Source organism: Bolinopsis microptera, chromosome 13 (assembly GCF_026151205.1).
Source record: "Bolinopsis microptera isolate Bmic1 chromosome 13, MBARI_Bmic_1.0, whole genome shotgun sequence".
Lineage (NCBI taxonomy): Eukaryota > Metazoa > Ctenophora > Tentaculata > Lobata > Bolinopsidae > Bolinopsis > Bolinopsis microptera.
In genome coordinates this window covers 11,822,180-11,842,420 of record NC_087084.1, presented here as the reverse complement: position 1 = coordinate 11,842,420, position 20,241 = coordinate 11,822,180, and the positions used below count along the sequence as shown (strand labels likewise).

Sequence of the window (20,241 nt, the reverse complement as noted above, 5' to 3'; positions counted from 1 at the left end):
TACACGCTAGTGTTCTGTATAAAGGTCCTATATTAGCTATTACCGAGCACAACATTAGTCGCATAACTTGCCCATCTAGCATTTTCTTGTCATACGTTGTATGACCCGACGCGCACGAGTGCGCGGCTCCCCCTGTATCGTCGAAACTCTACAGTGAAGCAACCGTGGCACGTGGGGGTCACCGCGTGATACAAGCATTTTCTCAATAAGCATTTATAAGAAAACAGTAAAGCGTGTAATGATAGAACTACAAAGCTCAGGAACCGATGAAGAATGGCCACCTTTTCTGTTACATAATTAAATTTACCCGGGCTACGTAAATCGACAAGATCAGGCACACAACAAATCAACTACCGAGAATAACCTAAGGAATAAATAAAACTAGACGGTTAGCACACTAGTCACTATCAACCATATGCCACATTTTTCACTGCCCATTCACTGTCATATTGATAGCATCATATAGATAGCGCTAGCAGGTGCTGATAAGACATGGGCTCAGTTATTCTTTTTGGGCTCAGTTATTCTTTTTTGTTTTAACCTCAATCAAGAGCACTATACTGATACAGAGTACTATACCATCGACTCTACACTGCCCACTAATCAGTAATCTGACACAAGTAGCTTATAAAACAGTGCGTGTGATCATCTTTCGTATCAAATCAAATTATTTGTCACTATGTTAATAAATCATGATATGCAAGTTTTAATTTTTAAAGTTTTTGTTTTTGTTTTTGTTTTTAATGAATAAACGTAAAAGGTTACATAATAATTTTCAATTTTCATATTCACGCATATTAAATAAAATTATATTGTTATGTATCATATTATTTTGTAAACATTGGCCGGGTACCAAAAACCGGTCCCCAAACAACAACAAACAACCACCAAAACATGTTCCACCTACCCCGGAACATAAATGCACTACGGGGGTAAAGATTTTCGGTCTTGATTTTATCTGGATTTCAGTAATTTTGGGATGGGCGTGGACCCTGGGAGTGGCCTGAGTGGGTTGGGAGGTCGAAACTCGGTTTTTCTGATGGTTTGGGACAAGTACTAACTATTTAACCAATAAAACATGTTCCACCTACCCCGAACATAAATGCACTACGGGGGTAAAGATTTTCGGTCTTGATTTTACCTGGATTTCAGTAATTTTGGGATGGGCGTGGCCCCTGGGAGTGGCCTGAGTGGGTTGGGAGGTCGAAACTCGGTTTTTCTGATGGTTTGGGACAAGTACTAACTATTTACAATTTAACCACCAAAACATGTTCCACCTACCCCGGAACATAAATGCACTACGAGTAGTATATGATGCATTTTTCAATAGCCATTTTGGGAAAAAGTGGGGCACACATAATGAAAGTAAGCATATTACGTAATGTTACCGGCGGCGTCCTTGTAACTTGTGTGATATCATGTTCCATGTGGAAGCTATATTGGATGTAACTTGATTATTATGTCATGTTCATTGCTCACAGTACTTTTGTGATCTTATCGTGTCTCGATCGTACCAGATTAGAGCGGGCCACAGTTAAGTTATAATGTGCCATTATTAATGACGGGTATTATTATTAATGACGGGGATTATTATTAATAATGGGTATTATTAATAATGACGGGTATTATTAATAATGACGGGTATTATTAATAATGACGGGTATTATTATCAATGACGGTATTATTATTAAGACGGGTATCATTATTAATGACGGGTATTATTATTATTAATGACGGTATCATTATTATTAATAATGACGGGTATTATTATTAATGACGGGTATTATTATTAATGACGGGTATTATTATTATTAATGACGGGTATTATTATTAATGACGGTATTATTAATAATGACGGGTATTATTATCAATGACGGGTATTATTATTAAGACGGGTATTATTATTAATGACGAATATTATTATTAATGACAGATATTATTATTAATGACGGGTATTATTATTAATGACAGGTATTATTATTAATGAATGGTATTATTATTATTAATGACGGGTATTATTATTATTAATGACGGGTATTATTATTAATGACGGTATTGTTAATAATGACGGTATTGTTAATAATGACGGGTATTTTTATAAATGACGGGTATTATTATTATTAATGACGGTATCATTATTATTAATAATGACGGGTATTATTATTAATGACGGGTATCATTATTAATGACGGTATTGTTAATAATGACGGGTATTGTTATTAATGGCGGGTATTATTGTACAAGTCACAAATAATAATAATAATAATACCCGTCACTAAAAATAATAATACCCGTCATTAACAATAATACCCGTCATTATTAACAATACCGTCATTAATAATAATACCCGTCATTAATAATGATACCCGTCATTAATAATATTACCCTATTATTAATGACGGTATTGTTAATAATGACGGGTATTTTTTATAAATGACGGGTATTATTGTTAATGACGGGTATTATTATTATTAATGACGGGTATTATTATTTTAGTGACGGTTATTATTATTAATGACGGGTATTATTGTTAATGACGGGTATTATTATTAATGACGGGTATTATAATTAATGACGGGTACTATTATTAATGACGGTATTGTTAATAATGACGGGTATTATTATTAATGACGGGTATTATTGTTAATGACGGGAATTATTATTTTTAGTGACGGTTATTATTATTATTATTATTTGTGACTTGTACAATAATACCCGTCATTAATAATAATAATACCCGTCATTAATAATAATAATACCCGTCATTAACAATAATACCCGTCATTATTAACAATACCGTCATTAATAATGATGCCCGTCATTAATAATAATACCCGTCATTATTAATAATAATGATACCGTCATTAATAATAATAATACCCGTCATTAATAATGATACCCGTCATTAACAATAATACCCGTCATTAATAATAATAATACCCGTCACTAAAATAATAATACCCGTCATTAATAATAAAAATACCCGTCATTAACAATAATACCCGTCATTTATAAAAATACCCGTCATTATTAACAATACCGTCATTAATAATAATACCCGTGGCCGTCATTAATAATAATAATACCCGTCATTAATAATAATAATACCATTCATTAATAATAATACCCGTCATTATTAATAATACCGTCATTAATAATAATACCCGTCATTAATAATAATAATACCCGTCATTGATAATAATACCCGTCATTAATAATAATACCCGTCATTAATAATAATACCCGTCATTATTAATAATAATGATACCGTCATTAATAATAATAATACCCGTCATTAATAATGATACCCGTCTTAATAATAATACCCGTCATTGATAATAATACCCGTCATTATTAATAATACCCATTATTAATAATAATAATACCCGTCATTAATAATAATACCCGTCATTAATAATTGCACATTATAACTTAACTGTGGCCCGCTCTAATCTGGTAAGATCGAGACAAGATAAGATCACAAAAGTACTGTGAGCAATGAACATGACATAATAATCAAGTTACATCCAATATAGCTTCCACATGGAACATGATATCACACAAGTTACAAGGACGCCGCCGGTAACATTACGTAATATGCTTACTTTCATTATGTGTGCCCCACTTTTTCCCAAAATGGCTATTGAAAAATGCATCATATACTACTACTACGGGGGTAAAGATTTTTGGTCTTGATTTTACCTGGATTTCAGTAATTTTGGGATGGGCGTGGCCCCTGGGAGTGGCCTGAGTGGGTTGGGAGGTCGAAACTCGGTTTTTCTGATGGTTTGGGACAAGTACTAACTATTTAACCACCAAAACATGTTCCACTTACCCTGGAACATAAATGCACTACGGGGGTAAAGATTTTCGGTCTTGATTTTACCTAATTTTCAGTAATTTTGGGATGGGCGTGGCCCCTGCCCCCTGGGAGTGGCCTGAGTGGGTTGGGAGGTCGAAACTCGGTTTTTCTGATGGTTTGGGACAAGTACTAACTATTTACAATTTAACCACCAAAACATGTTCCACCTACCCCGGAACATAAATGCACTACGGGGGTAAAGATTTTCGGTCTTGATTTTACCTAATTTTTATACTCGCAGCACGCGAGTATAAACTTGATTCAATTGGGACAAGCCGCGCAAAAAAAAGTTTTTTCTTTAAAAAAAGTTTTTAAAAAAAAACCCTTTTTTGCGCGGCTTGTCCCAATTGAGTCAAGTATATATAAACTTGACTCAATTGGGACAAGCCGCGCAAAAAAAAGTTTTAAAAAAAAAAATTTTAAAAAAGTTTTTTATTTTTTTATTTTTATTTTTTTCATTTTTTTTATTTTTTTTTATTTTTTTTTTAGTTTTATTTTTTTTAATATTTTTGATATTTTTTTATTTTTTTTATATTTTTTATTTTTTTATTTTTTAATTTTAATTTTTTATTTGTGATATTACTAACACAAACGATTCAAGGAAAATGTTTGAAGCAGTAAGACATCTTCAGAAAAGCAAACCACCTAATAACTCGATTGGTGTTCATGATGAAAATGGCTGTTTGATTGCATCTGACGACATGAAAGCTTTTGTTGTTAGAGACTATCTCGAAAAACAGCTGACTCGCAATGAGCAACCTCTCGAGCCTTTTGAGGGTCTACCACGTGCTCTCAATGTCCCTTTTACTGGAGTTGAAATACATGCAGCCACCTCCCTGCAGTTTCTTTTCGTTTAAATCGTAAATTCGCGCGCAAAAATTACACCGGCGCGCCTTCCATTAATGATGCATTAGACGCATACATTATTAGCAGTGAGTGTGTTGAACGAACAGTCACTCGCGCCGCGCGCAATGCAACAACGACTAATTTCAAATTATATTTCATTATTAATTTAAACTTCAGTTTTGCAAATTTGGCAATAATTGTTATTCAAATATACAAGTGGCCATTTCATAAACGATTATACTGTTTTATTTAATGGAGCCGACTGTTTGTAATTATTGACGGTAGTTTATTCTATTTGCTATTGACAAATATTACGCGTTCAGTATTGATAATTGTGGTATTGGCATGATTAATATATTAATATAATTCTTACGCTACAGTAGTATATGGTAGGCTTAATAAAGTTTTGGTCATTAACATTGATTGGAAAAATTCCAAAAATTGAAATAAGACATTTGAAATTTTATTTTAAAATGTAATTCTAGTCAAGTAGTCAAGCCGCGCATCCAAGCTTTATCCAAATTGCAAACTTTGTAAATGTTTGCGGAGTAAATATTTTCGTTTTGAGTATCGAAAATGAGTTTAAGGTAACCAGTTTGTTGAGTCATGTAATGCACGTAAGCTGGTATCTTTCATTAACATTGTTCAATTGCAATTGGATACCGCTGGCACTCGCTGACTTTAAAATGTTCAACCAACCCGCAACCAGAAAAAAGAGGTAAGACCTTTCGTCTAGACACTTGATGATATTTGTTGTAGCTATCTCCTTTGATAAGTGATAATAACAATCTTTCATTCATCGAATAGTTTTTGCAGTGAAGACAGGGTAACTACTCGATCATTATTTTTGTCCAGGTGAATTGATCTGAAAAAGAATGCCGTCCAGGATGCATCATTCTCAAAATATGGTTGCTAAAATATGGACTTATGATCTACGGCAGTGGTAAGGGCTCCTAATTTGATCATGAAACATGACCCGTTCAAATCAAAACAGAAGTCTGCTGTGTAATTATACTATAAATCAATGAATAATATTTTTCAGAATGTGATGAAGAGTAGTGGAAATGTTTTCTTCTCAAGATGAACTACATTCTGACGTCATGGGATAATAATACAACAGTTCTGTTCGCCCTCTCCGATCCCTTTGGCTAGGTGAGTTAGTTTAATCTGAGTACAGAGTATTAAATTGTGGGCGATTGCACTATTAATAATAATAATTCTATACAGTTTCATAATTGAAACAATTATGGCCCTTTATTGTGGGCAGAGTAGGTGTCTTTGTTGATATGTCCTGGTATAAACTTATCTGAGTGACTGCATTAAAATAATTTTTTGTAATTGCAATTGTACTAGACACTTGATGATATTTGTTGTAGCTATCTCCTTTGATAAGTGATAATAACAATCTTTCATACATCGAATAATTTTTGCAGTGAAGACAGGGTAACTACTCGATCATTATTTTTGTCCAGGTGAATTGATCTGAAAAAGAATGCCGTCCAGGATGCATCATTCTCAAAATATGGTTGCTAAAATATGGACTTATGATCTACGGCAGTGGTAAGGGCTCCTAATTTGCTCATGAAACATGACCCGTTCAAATCAAAACAGAAGTCTGCTGTGTAATTATACTATAAATCAATGAATAATATTTTTCAGAATGTGATGAAGAGTAGTGGAAATGTTTTCTTCTCAAGATGAACTACATTCTGACGTCATGGGATAATAATACAACAGTTCTGTTCGCCCTCTCCGATCCCTTTGGCTAGGTGAGTTAGTTTAATCTGAGTACAGAGTATTAAATTGTGGGCGATTGCACTATTAATAATAATAATTCTATACAGTTTCATAATTGAAACAATTATGGCCCTTTATTGTGGGCAGAGTAGGTGTCTTTGTTGATATGTCCTGGTATAAACTTATCTGAGTGACTGCATTAAAATAATTTTTTGTAATTGCAATTGTACTAGACACTTGATGATATTTGTTGTAGCTATCTCCTTTGATAAGTGATAATAACAATCTTTCATACATCGAATAATTTTTGCAGTGAAGACAGGGTAACTACTCGATCATTATTTTTGTCCAGGTGAATTGATCTGAAAAAGAATGCCGTCCAGGATGCATCATTCTCAAAATATGGTTGCTAAAATATGGACTTATGATCTACGGCAGTGGTAAGGGCTCCTAATTTGCTCATGAAACATGACCCGTTCAAATCAAAACAGAAGTCTGCTGTGTAATTATACTATAAATCAATGAATAATATTTTTCAGAATGTGATGAAGAGTAGTGGAAATGTTTTCTTCTCAAGATGAACTACATTCTGACGTCATGGGATAATAATACAACAGTTCTGTTCGCCCTCTCCGATCCCTTTGGCTAGGTGAGTTAGTTTAATCTGAGTACAGAGTATTAAATTGTGGGCGATTGCACTATTAATAATAATAATTCTATACAGTTTCATAATTGAAACAATTATGGCCCCTTATTATGGGCAGAGTATGTGTCTTTGTTGATATGTCCTGTTATAAACTTATCTGAGTGACTGCATTAAAATAATTTTTTGTAATTGCAATTGTACTAGAAACTAGTCGAAAGCATTCAAAATGTAATATCAGCTATAATATCTATATATATATGTAATCAAATTGAGGAAGCATAAGAGCGTTTACAAATATTTTTCTATATTTCTGTGGAAGTAGTTTTTTAAAACCTTTATAATGCTCCTATTCTCCTAGTAACATGATCTTACATAATCAATATGGTCCTGAAAGTTTAATAGGTTGTCTATCACCAGACCTAGGTATTTCTGGTATTTGGTTTCTTCTATGTGAAGACTGCCATCTTCCAAATCAAGAGGGATCGACAGTCTATCAAGATTAGGACATTTGTCGAATACCATGAATGAGGATTTTGAAACATTTCGTCTCAGCTTGTTAATTCTAAGCCATTCATATGACATCTTTATACTACTTCTACTACATTGTCAGACGAGCCTCAAGTGATATTATCAAAATATAGTGCACTGTCATCTGCAAATAATAAGCCTGTTCTGCTAATCACTAATCTATTGTTATGTAGTAAATTGACATAAATTTGTAAAATAGATACATGAGATCACAACTCAATATAGGATGATAATCATTAATCTATTTGATGAATAGCATTAAACTTTTCCTTGATAATAAATAAAATAGTCAGATTTTCCTTTTACGGGATAGTTAAGTAACAGTTCATTATTCATATGCAATGATTGATCAATACCTAAATATTCTTAGGAAATATATGAAATTAGTCTTTGTTAGCCTTTTTACGTGTATTTCTTGAAGGTTTCAATGGCTGCTTTCTCTTAGAGTGTTAGGTTGAGTTAGGTGGGCCTGATCTGTCTTTGACTGTGTTGCAACAGATCAGTTTTGGCAGACACAATAAGCATAGCTAAGCACACCTTTCTTTGAGAATTTACATCTCCCGCCACATCTGTTGTCGATATCTTTGTTCTTACAGAAACATGTGACCAACATATTGGACTGGTCTTTGACGAAAGTCGAAAGACCAGTAATCTGGGGATGAAAGACCAGTAATCTGGGGATGTGGCCCTATTTGGGGATGTGTCCCCTTAGCCAGTGCGATGTTGGTGGCAAGTCAAATATATAATCATTATTTCTTTATTGATAGGCTCTTAACATGTCAAATGTGACAAACTCTGTTGTAAGCTTGAAAAACTTGCTGACCATTTGTATGCCCAAGATGAGCCCTTCACTCTAATCAGAAGCTGAGATATCATGAAATAAGTGTGATAATTGTTACTCGCGAGAGCGTACGCGTAGAAGGGCGTGGTCACATAACTCATCAACCTTATGCGTGAGGACTTTGAAACCAGGTTCTACCCCCTTAATGTGATGATTCTGATAATTTTCATACCCATGTTGCATTGATCTTCTTTCTCCAATCAGAAATTGAGATATGTGGGTTTATATATTCGCCTTTATATTATATGACATTATATTATCTTTGAAGGCCTAAAATTACCTATCTTCAGTCTTGATTTGATTGCGATTCATATTTGTACTTGTCATAAGGTAAAAAGTGCGACTAATGTTAGCTTCTAATTTTCTATGCAACACTCATACAACTTTTGAATGGAAAAGTACATTTTTTGGAAGTGCAAAACTACACACTGATTTGATAGCTAAAATTATACGTGACGCTAAATTTTTTGAAGATACTCGCCTTAATAAACTAAGCATAGGATTTTGTTTAAAAACCTAGGATGGAATTTTTGAAAGAGAAACTCAATTTTCAAGGGGTGGCAAAAAAATTGCTTTGCTGATGACATAATGTACATTGCTCTACAAAATTATTCTGTCGCCAAGATTTAAATATAATAAGTTCAAAAAACCTAGACTATAATTCATGAGTTTTGTTTAAAAAATAACACAAATTTAAAAATTGGGTGGTGGGTTTGGGCGTGAAAGGACGGAGGAGTGACTTCTGATTTATCTCATAGATTCATATCAATAAGTAAGTTTGCACATTCATTTTTTTAACTCACATTACTACATGTGATCTTTCAAATATTACGCAATCATACATTGACATTTAAAAAAACCACTTTTCTCTATGTTTCATGCTACCCCCGCCCCCCCCCCCTCCCCCCGTAATCAACCGTTAGCATTTGGAAACCCCCCCCCCTCTCGGCTGATTACGTAATATGTGAAAGACCGTCAACCCCATATGATGTTTTCACTTCATTAACACAACTAAATATCACCTTGTAACATGGAGCGATATAATGATGGGGTACTGAATACTCTCCCGCAATTGTTGGGATAGCCTGAGGTGCTTATCCCCTTTTCAGTAACCTTAGTGATACTGATAATTGATAAATGCGAGATCATAGTTAACATTAATATACAATTATAAGAGAGGATTGCATAGACCAACCATCTAAGATCTTGATTCAACTTTAATTTATATCATAAAAATAGTGATCAGTGAACAGATTACAGAACAGTAATAATTATTCCTAAACTTGATCATTATCCAGTAATATCCTCAGGACTGACTAGATGCGGAAGCAGTGGTTAAGGATATGAAGAAGCGGGAAGAAGCCAGAATAAGAACTATACTTCACAGATATTCGTTTCACAGACCATGAAATAGGCCACACCATCAGAAACCTGGAGGAGTGGATGTCTCCTTCCAAAATAAAGACGGTGAGTCCTGGCATCGGTCCAAGAATTTAACCAGTATACTTTGCCATGGTATTTGGACTAATGTAATCGAAATAGACAAATTAATGTGAAATATTATTTCAAACATCTCCTTTCATCCACACAATCACTGTTCACAATCAAGTCTAAACACTTGGCCTCCAGGACGCTTCACAAACTACAAATCTGTGCACTGCCGGAACGCTGGTATGGAGTTCGCTAACGACGTCAGATATCCTCCATTTAAAAACAGCAAGCTAAAAGATTTCCTCTACACTTTCTTGTTCTACAACTCAGGTGGGTTTTAATAAATTGAAAGTGAAACTGATATCCCAACCATATCAAAATGTAACTAGATATGTCTCTAGATACGGGTCATGAATGATTATGTTCAACAGATCAGTGCTGATAAGATTGAACCTATACATATATTATCAAGAAGTAAGGTGTCTGACAGTGTACGACACCAGTATTTATTGGTTTTCAACACCCTTTTACGCGTACAAATTGTATACGCATTACGCGTCATTAACATTTTCTAAAGCTTAAGATAGTCTGGATTTGACCTTAATCTTGAAATTTCATAAACTCCCGCCATTAAGAACAGTCTAGAAGAGTTTTAGTCTATCGAAAGAGTTTTAGTATCTCATGTCGGTCACATTGTCTTTCTGTTGGTCAAATATGAAATGTCAGCCCTTTCAGACAATTAAACTCGCGCTAAATGGCGCGCGTAAAGCCGCGCTTTCGCGTCGAATGATTTTGTTCAAAATCTAAGCTTATTGCTTTAAAAATCCACCATTTCTTAACTTCTGGTGGTGTTTTTCCTGAGCTGTCTATATCATTCTAGAGGCAATCATTTAAACTTCAATTCAGTTTCAAAGTTTAGTCCGAAAGAAGGTAAATGTTGTCTAAAATCGCCACTAAAGAGAAAAATTCGGATTTGTGTATAGAAAATAAACATTTTGGCAGAACTTTCAAAGTCTTCAGCATTCTCTCTGGTATTGAACTGTTCAATTTCTCAGGTTTATACAACCCCCGGAAGTACAGAGAAAAGAGCATACACAGTGTGGAATCTCGATAGCCTCTTAAGAGGACGTAAAAGCAACTCTGATCTTGGAGGCTGGAATTTCAACAATTCCAGGTCACGATTCTCAAACAGTAAGCCAAGTTTAGCAGTTTGAGATGCACTGGATTTTCTCTCATTACTGCACACAAGTGTCAGATTTAATTTCACTGAAACTTAAGTCTCACCCGTATTATTAATTGGTTGCTTATATTAAAATCTGTTTCAGATGTCGAAGGTAATGGATAGCAGCGTCTAGAAATGCCCACTGTACAACTGAGAAGTGCTCCTTTGTTGCCCTCCTTCTCCAGACACTACATGTCAATAGTCCGAACAAAAAGTTGTAATATAAGTAACTGCTAAGGAGGGATTGTCGTTGAGAAAGGCATGGAAAAGACCAATCCAGAGCCTTCTGCCTTGTTCTTTTCACAGCAGACCATCAAGTTTTACAACAGATAGAAACAGAATCCTTAGCAAACTGTGCCCAGCCCAAAACCTACCAAATCAGACTGATTAAAGCTGCTCATATCTGCTATATAGCATCAATTAAAAATCAATGTAGCGACGACTCCGAACTAATCGATGAAGATGCGATGCTGGTCGCTTCTTGTATTAAAAATAATCTGAGACAAACAATGTTATTACTATAATATTGTAGCATAATGACGCTTTGCGTATAGCTGCTTTCCCATTTCTAATTATGCATTTCATCCTATAGTTCAACTTGTAATATGATTAACTAATCAATATTAACTTAACACTAGAGAAGCTTTTTGATGAAAATAGTAAACAACTTATTTCAGTTCAAACTAAATTAAAGGTCAGACCGGGATTCGAACCCTCAGCTAGCACGGTCAATCGCCCTCTTAGCCAACTAAGCTATCGTTCCGGGGGCCGAAAATCAATATTAACTATCATATTCTCGTGCTCGCGCATTCCCTTCGCAAAGTTATTCTACGACGGTGTACATTTTTAGCCATTTTGGGGCTATTGCGCGGCGCGGAAGCTTTAAACTGTCATAACTCTGTCCAGGAACAGTCCCCAGAACTGATTAAACTTGTGATTTCCTAGTCAGAGGATGTACTTTACGAAAATATATGATTTGTCATACCTGCGTCCACACAGTGGAATCACAAATGGGTATAGTCGCGAACGCAAAGAAACCGCAGGGCTCTAGCTTGAAAAATGGGAGGGCAAATGGTCCCGATGGAATACCCAACGAGCTAATTAAGTACTCTAATAGTACAGTCCATGAACATTATGCTGGAATCATAAACAGTTGTTTCAAGACACATACTTTTCCCATTTCCATTGGAGAGGCTACTATAACACCCTTACAGAAGCCAAAAAAACCTATTGGTCCTCTGAAGAATTTACGTCCACTCACCTTGTCCAATGCAGCCAGAAAAATTCTGTCTATGGCTACTCTTAAAAGGATAGAAGAAAAAGTGAACGCCTTCACTGGTCCATGGCAGTGTGCATATAAACGCGCTCGTTCTTGTGCTGATATTGTTTGGTGTCAGCGAGTTCTACTGTCAGTTGTCCAAAGGAAGAAATGGGAGTATCATCGCATGGGCATTGATATGTCTAGTGCGTTTGACACGATCAAACGGACTACGATTCTTGAACTCCTGAAACTGTGTGGCTGTACTGAGGATGAGCTGAGGATTGTCCGGTTGTTGTTGTCCAACACAAAGCTACGGGTGAAGGTAAATGGAGTTCTTTCAGCTGAGTTTTTAAGTCTCCTTGGAGCTTTCCAGGGTGACTGTCTATCCGGCTGTCTGTTCACCCTTGTCTTGGCTGGTGCTTTGAATGAACTTAGATGGACTATAACAATCAGTTTAGATAGGCCGATTCCCCCGATTACTATTGCTGGCCTTCCACTTGACACTGAATATGCTGATGATGTTGACTTCAATGATGAAGAGGAAGACAACTTGAGAGCTATTTTGCCCCAGGCAACAGCTATACTCGAGAAATGGAACCTCTTTGTCAATGAAGACAAAACGGACTTCACTCATGTTTATTTAGCTAGTACGGGTGAAGTCGACAATGATGGAAAATTAGTGTCGGGGAATGAAGCATGGAGGAAAAGTATCACTCTAGGGTCCGTCTTGTGTAGCAAAGCTGATATTCAGCGTCGCATAAACCTGGGATATGCTGCCTTTAACAATTACAAGAAGGCCTGGAGTGATAAACTGCCCCTAAACAAACGTCTAATACTGTATAATGCTTTAGTCGTATCGGTTCTTATGTACAACTCATCCTGTTGGGCCGTCCCCAAAATATTCCTTGAAAAACTAGATGTTGTTCACCGCAGACATCTTCGCACTATTTTGAATATAAAGTACCCAGGAGTCATCTCCAACAAAAACTTGTATAAACGCTGCAATGCTGAACCATTGTCAGAAAAAGTGGCCCGTTGTCGGTGGAGAATGTTAGGACATGTTTTGCGGGGTCCTATTGACGGACCAGCGTTTTCTTCCCTCATTTTTGCCATCAATACACTGGACTTACCAGGGAGAAGAGGAAGACCCCAAAGCAATCTTTTCTCGCTGATTGTGCATGATTTATGTAAAAGAAATCTTTATTTGAATAATATCTTTGACCTGCATTATCTCCGTAATTTGAGTTATGACAAGAGATATTGGCGGAAATTGCAATGAAGTTTTTAATTTTTAGTTTTTGTTTTAGGGAAAGATTAGACTCGGGCGTTGTTTTTTAACTATCCCTTGTTTAGAACTTTGATTTAATAATAATTTTTTATTTTATTTTATTTTATTTATTTTATTTTATTTTTTTTTTTTTTTTTTTTTTTTTTTTTTTTTTTTTAATTTTAAAATTTTTTAATTTTTTATTTTTTTTAATTTTTTTAATTTTTTTAATTTTTTTATATTTTTCAATTTTTTAAAATTTTTTCTAATTTTTATTTTTTTGTTTTTTCATGTTTTTAAAGTTGACTCATATGAGACACCACACTTCTGTGTGATAAAAAGACTATCATTTTGCCTATTACTCTATTTGCCTTAGAGTAATAGACTGTCAAAGTTTAAAACGCGCATTGGTATAGCACGTGACTAGGAGGTGCACGATAAAAATAAACTTGCTCGGATTTTAAAAATTTTTGTACCACTGTTTTCTAGAGATTGTGAGAATTTCCCCAATACCAAATTTGTCATACCTTTTTGGAAAGATCAGTGAGTTTCGCCTAGGTGCCATATTTGATGGTGCGCGGCTTTTGGAGCAAAAGTAGCTGTAAAAGTCGCGTAATTTGACCAAATTCGTCCAAATTTGACCATTTTTGTCGTATTATTCGGATTTATCTTCAGTTCCTTAAATGAGATCATTCTGGAAATTGGCGACGACCTTCCAATAGGGCTTTCACAACTGTCCGAAAAATTTGGTGGATATTGGAGTTGATATAGTGATCAAAATGGGGCAAAATACGCTACTTTTAGCTGTAACATAATGTCTGATGGTTGGATATACTTTAAATTTTTCGGACACTTTCCTTGTAAGTCTTTAAGTAAGCCTACCAATTTTTGTTGCAATTGGAGGTCGGGAAGGATACTCAATATCTATTTGTTTGAAGAAAATTGTGCTGGCCGAAATTAGCGCTAAAAAACCATCCTACAGTCGGCACGCGCGGCTCACTGTCGATGGCGCACTACCTAACGTGACTAATAAGGCAAAATTTATACTTCCTAACATATTATCGATCCTTAGACATCATACTATTGTGTCCAATTAGCGGTTAGGTCTCTAAACTCGTAGCAGAAAACACGTCTTTTTGCCCGTAAGAACCTCTACTAGTAGCAGTTTGTAGCAGTAGGTAGTGCACCATCGACAGTGAGCCGCGCGTGCCGACGGTAGGATGGTTTTTTAGTGCTAATTTCGGCCAGCACAATTTTCTTCAAACAAATAGATATTAAGTATCCTTCCCGACCTCTAATTGCAACAAAAATTGGCAAGCTTACTCATATAGACTTACAAGGAAAGTGTCCGAAAAGTTTAAAGCATATCCAACCATCAGACATTATGTTACAGCTAAAAGCAGCGTATTTTGCCCCATTTTGATCACTATATCAACCCCGATATCTACCAAATTTTTCGGACAGTTGTGAAAGCCCTATTGGAAGGTCGTCACCAATTTTCAGAATGATCTCATTCAAGAAACTGAAGATATATCCAAATAATACGACAAAAATCAACGAATTTGGTCAAATTTGGTCAAATTACGCGACTTTTACAACTAATTTTGCTCCAAAAGCCGCGCACCATCAAATATGGCACCTAGACGTGATAGCTAAATGTATATTATGCTTAATGCACAAAGTTTATTCTAACACTGCACCACCAAATATTATAAGAATGTTCACTGTTTCAAACTTAAACGCACCTAGAAGAGAACCTGAGTTCTTTGCAGTACCATTTAACCGTTTATGTAATTCAGACAAGAGCATTTCTTACATTGGGCCTAAGTTATATAACCAAACAGTCAACATTATTAACAAGGACATCAAATATGTCACCACTTGCCTACAAGACAAATTCCTAAATTCATTCAAGTCTACAGTCAACAAGCATGTGCTTACTGCACAAGCACATAAACCGGATGACAAGGACTGGGACAACTCAAATTTCGTACTTTTAGAAATTTAAATAATTTGGTACAACATACGTTGATCATAATAACGAGCAACAAAACTTTAACCTCATAACAAAATATGACTATCTTCGAGCATTTTTTACAATGCTATCGACACCGCCCAATTTCACTGTCATTTACAACTTTTAAAAGATAAAAATATCACCGCGCATTCTTCAGACCCTGTGTCGCTGTTCTAAATTTTTGTCAAGAGATAAGAGTTATTTAAAATTCTTAATAGTACTATTTAAATTTGCTAATAGCATAATCATATTTTATACATTATTAATACTTTATACATTGTGTGCATATATTTATATTTGATTGTAATTAAAGATTTAAAGGCGTTAGTGCCGAGTAATGCCTTCGGGTAGTGCTCCTCAATCAATCAATCAAAACTATTTAAGTTAATGCCTATTCTCCGCAAGATCCACTCTCCGTCTCTCCATTCTTATGACGGTGTTAGTACGGTGAGAAGATACAAAATTACAGATAATATGTTTACTTCTTGACGGTAAAAAGTTAGGAATTTGAGGAATTAGACAAATAGAATTTGATCAGATCCGGAGATTTGACGTATTTTTTAACTTTTTGACGACATATTTGATGATTATTTCTAAAGACGTATCTTGTTGAACTAGATAAGTTGGATTCATGAATTGTAAAATGTAAAGCTATTATAAAATCATAGACGAAACTCACTGATCTTTCCAAAAAGGTATGACAAATTTGGTACTGTGAAAATTCTCACAGTCTCTAGAAAACAATGGTACACAAATTTTTTAAATCCGAGCAAGTTTATTTTTATGGTGCACCCCCTAGTAGCAGTTTGTGGCAGTTTCCTTGCACTTTGCTCCTCCTGTGTCCAATGTTCAAGCAGCTACCACGTGACACAATTCAGCCAATCGGAGTACAGGAATCCGCAAAGTTAAAGTTGCAAAATTTTGATCGGCCCGAAATGGGATTTTTCTGGAGATTTTGAGATAACTCAACAACTACGCGACGTTGTCTTAAATTTTCCTCCTGGGGAGGTAACGTTACTTTTACAAAACGAATATTTTACAAGTCTCTAACTCTTTTACTTTCAAAGTTAGGCCCCATCCAGTAAGGGTTTCTGGGTTAGGATTGGGGTTTATCATTTATGTCACGTGAAATTTTTGGGCGAGCGAATTAGTAAAAGCCAAAAAGTTTACCTGGGGACCCTATGCAGGCTATTATGTTAATAAACATGTTCATAAACATATGGGTTCAGCGGAATGACAGGCTGAGCGCCGCCCAGTAACACAAAGTAAAACATTACTCTTCTCTTAATACTTGTAGCGAAATGCGCTACTGTGCCTCGCCGAGCTGCGATGAATTGACATCGTCAATTAACTTGATACGTACATGTATCGTATCCCAAATATCAGAAAATTTGGCGGCGCGCGCTTCGCGCGCGAAAAGTGGCATGCAACGTGTGTCAACTCTTTTCTGATATTGGATCGATTGTAGTGCGACGCGATGCGTTACTGTGCCGCGCCGCGCACTCAATAAGGCTTCTCAATAAGGCTAGATCGGCGAAATGCGCTACTGTGCCGTGCCGAGCTGCCATGAATTGACATCGTCAATTAAATATTGGACAGATCTTCGCACACCCTACAACTTAACCATCGGAGACAGCTAGAAAGGTTCCTTATACCAAAGCTCATGAACGAAGATTCCCTAAAGCATCTTCTAAACAAATTCCTAACAATGACAATGTTGTCTATTCACTATGACTATTGTAAGATTCAGAACACTTTTATAAGAGCTCATTTAAATTGTTAAAAAAATAAATCTCATTCTGGAGATTTGCGGAGATTATTTTTTTGTTTATTATAGTGGTTGCAATTTATGTGAAAATTTTGGCCAATGCGCGTCGTAGTATTTAGTCACGTGATACGCGTCACCAAAACACGTGACAGTGCGCGGATGAATTCCCACGGGAATATCAAAACGAACCAAATATAGTTGAACCAGAGCGGGGAGGGATTATAGAAACTGTGCCGGGGTTATTTATTAAGCGGAAAAAACAGCGGGATTATTAGAATTGATTATTCTATCCCGGTTGATTATTTAATTATCCGGAGCTGTGTTTATAACTGATTGATGCCGTTAAAAGTAAACAAATGATTCATAACTGGTTGGAAAATAAATGGAGATGAACTAGTTTTATTAAAAATAACATTAACTAAATATGTTCTTCACGATACACATACATTCCGATTTACGCCCCATCATGGTCGCTGTACTGGCAGGAAATATGAAAGGGGGAAGGAAACATTGTCATGTAGAGTAGGTAGGTGGGATAGTGGATAGAGCAGGTGTGAAAACAGATTCACCAGGTGAGAAGGTGAGAGGAGCTGCAGGGTGAGACTTGTAAGATTCTGGTTGGTTACTGGAGAAGGAACTGGGAGGGAAGCTGGAACTGGAAAGAAAGGTGTGAGCGAGGTTCAGAGGCTTAACAAATGTTAGAGGCTTTACGAAAGGTAGAGGCTTCACAAAAATGGGTTCTCCAACACTACCTTTTTGAAAGTTATTCGAAGCCTGATCGTTTTCATGAAAAATATGTGAGTTTTTTCCTATGTCATTTTGCTGATACGGTTTTTCGCCGATGTGCGTAATCTGCGTCACTAGGTTTGATTTTTGTTCTGAATTGTAGGAGTATTCAGATTCTGATTCAGAGCAATTGTACGGTTTTTCAGTGGTAGGTTTACAAGGTTTACAAGGTTTACAAGGTTTACAAGGTTTACAAAAAATAGATTTATATTACAGTGAGATAATGTCAGATCAGCATAGCTAAAGGTCAAAGTCCGAAATCCAAATAGAAAATCCGTTACCATTAAGGTGTTTGATGAGTGTAAAGAAAAAGTGAAAATGAAGGGGCTGTGGAGGCAGTGGCGTAACGTAAGGCCCCGCAGACCCCGCTATGCGGGGGGGCGCCGTGAGAGGGGGGCGCCAAAATTCTGCCGCCCCTCCTCATAATTTGGCGCCCCCTAGAAATATGGCGCCCCTGGTAATAAAATACTTGGTATATAAGGTCCAAAAGTTGTTAAATATCGTGCTACTGTTGTAAGATTTGTAAAATTCTAAAATTAAATATAGTGCAAAGCAAGCAGCCAGCGCGCGCTAAAAACACGTGGTAAGTGATAACGATATTGCAATTTTTATACAAACGTGGTATACAAAATTCGCGCGTGAGAATGTTTTGATTTTGTGGCAATTTGAGATATCAATGTTTACTTTTAACTTAGATCCCAATTTCATCGGCAGTCACTTATTGTAGTATTAATGATACTTCACAAATAAAACATCAACATCTAACAGGTAGCAATAACAGATAAAAATATGGAAATAAAAATCAATTTACATTTTTCAATACTACATAATATTTACATTACCGTACAGTTCATATTCCAAGCAACTCTCTTAGGTTTGGAAAGAGCATCAAATTGGGCCAGCTCTTTCTTGTCAAGTTGTCTTGCTGTTAAGTTCTTGATTGAGATGATGGCTAAACTGTAAACTGCTTAATCTATCGTTTAGTTACCCATTGTGCTTCGGAGTTTTTAAATAGCTTCAGTTTGCTAAAGGATTTTTCAGCACTGGCTGTACAGTTATTCAGATTGGCACCAAAATCAAATTGAAGGCTGACAAGCTACGTAGCGAAATATTCACAGACAAATAAGATTTAATGCTTCAGTCAGGTCGTGCTTGTGGAGCTGGCTCAGTTGTTTTGCAGCTTTCGTCAGCGTACAATTGACTCCACATTTTGCATAGTATGTACTATGTACATGAAATCTTCCAACGGTAACGAAACCTGATTTGGGAAATTTGATGTTAATTTACAAATAAATCTGTAAACCACTTCCTTCTACAAATTTCACCACATGGCTGATGGCATAATACCTAACATAACTCCACAGATGCCACAATATTAAAGCTATTTACATGATTCAAAATAAACCTCAATACTTACTTCAATGTTTTCAGTCACATCCCAACTCTGCATATACAGTGAGCAACCACACTCCACACATATCGGCATTCGGCATGTAGTTCATATAAACACATGCTATATCCGGGAATTTCATTAATGTAAAGGTTTGTTCATTAATACATTTTTTTTAAACGTACGGAAACAATTCCTACAAAAATAGGTCACTCTTTGTAGTTACTAGTTGTGACACCATACAACAGCCATTTCAAATCATTACTACTTCTGGCAGCAAAACAAAGTCGGCTACAACTGCAAGTTCTAACAAATAACAATAATCATTCGAACAACTACCAATAAATAGAAAAGTATACATTTAAATGTTTAACATCATCATCTGGTAACAACCATAGTCCATACTACCATAAAAACTCGCTAACAGCATTAGATAATGGACAATTAGTACAGTGAGTACAGCTCACACACGCACTTTTCAATTGTATAATATATAAGTTCACCATTCCCCCGTATGTTGCCATGGTAACTGTCCCAACGGAGCGTCAAGGATATGATCGATTATAAATCGGTTATTAAGTATATCACTACATTAATTGTGTTTCTAAGGTGTGTCCCATACATTAGTTTAGTGTTACA

The 20,241-nt window shown here is 35.8% G+C and overlaps 1 protein-coding gene and 3 long non-coding RNA genes across 7 annotated transcripts in view; 3 read left to right on the top strand and 1 right to left on the bottom strand.

The window, feature by feature from the left end:
* LOC134824899 (multiple epidermal growth factor-like domains protein 6) overlaps window positions 1–20,241 on the top strand; it is a 97,224-nt gene that overhangs the window by 16,821 nt on the left and 60,162 nt on the right. The window lies entirely within an intron of this gene.
* LOC134825195 (uncharacterized) lies at window positions 5,312–7,271 on the top strand. The gene is made up of 7 exons (XR_010161504.1): window positions 5,312–5,426; window positions 5,564–5,651; window positions 5,751–5,860; window positions 6,181–6,268; window positions 6,368–6,477; window positions 6,798–6,885; window positions 6,985–7,271. It is a non-coding gene; the product is annotated as an uncharacterized LOC134825195 (long non-coding RNA).
* LOC134825240 (uncharacterized) lies at window positions 8,695–11,368 on the top strand. The gene is made up of 5 exons (XR_010161518.1): window positions 8,695–9,232; window positions 9,771–9,927; window positions 10,090–10,221; window positions 10,947–11,082; window positions 11,217–11,368. It is a non-coding gene; the product is annotated as an uncharacterized LOC134825240 (long non-coding RNA).
* Window positions 18,975–19,980, bottom strand: LOC134825202 (uncharacterized). Its single transcript, XR_010161507.1, has 2 exons — window positions 19,630–19,980; window positions 18,975–19,470 (listed from the first exon to the last, which is right to left on the bottom strand). It is a non-coding gene; the product is annotated as an uncharacterized LOC134825202 (long non-coding RNA).